We start from the raw sequence: 604 nt of genomic DNA, 5'->3' as shown, positions 1-604 counted from the left end.
AGCAATGGTCTTGTGAAGTGAAACGATCGATCCGTGCAAGAAACTAAACATTATTTACAACATTATTACCTATAATTCAGAGCCTCCGACGAATGGGAAAGACCAATTTGTTTCCGTGAACTGGCTCTTTCGGACAGTTCATTTCAATGAACTGGTTCCAATAACTGATTTACCAGTTTGTTTATGTAATCACACAATGACATCACATATATGCAATTACTCTGCTCAAAAAATTAAAGGAACACTTTGAAAACACATCAGATCTCAAAGGGGAAAAGTATCCTGCTGGATATCTATACTGATATGGACTGTGTAATGTATTAGGAACGAAAAGTTGCCACATCGTTTGATGGAAATGAAAATTATCGACCTACAGAGGGGCTGAATTCAAAGACACCCCGAAAATCAAAGTGAAAAAATGATGCAGCAGGCTAGTCCATTTCGCTGAAATTTCATTGCAGCAACTCAAAATGGTACTCGGTAGTTTGTATGGCCCCCATGTGCTTGTATGCATGCCTGACAACGTCTGTAATGAGACGACGGATGGTGTCCTGGGGTATTTCCTTCGAGATCTGGACCAGGGCATCACTGAGCTCCTGGACAG

Source organism: Sinocyclocheilus rhinocerous, unplaced genomic scaffold (genome assembly GCF_001515625.1).
Source record: "Sinocyclocheilus rhinocerous isolate Xijiao unplaced genomic scaffold, SAMN03320098_v1.1 scaffold387, whole genome shotgun sequence".
NCBI lineage: Eukaryota > Metazoa > Chordata > Actinopteri > Cypriniformes > Cyprinidae > Sinocyclocheilus > Sinocyclocheilus rhinocerous.
This window is presented reverse-complemented; position numbering follows the sequence as displayed.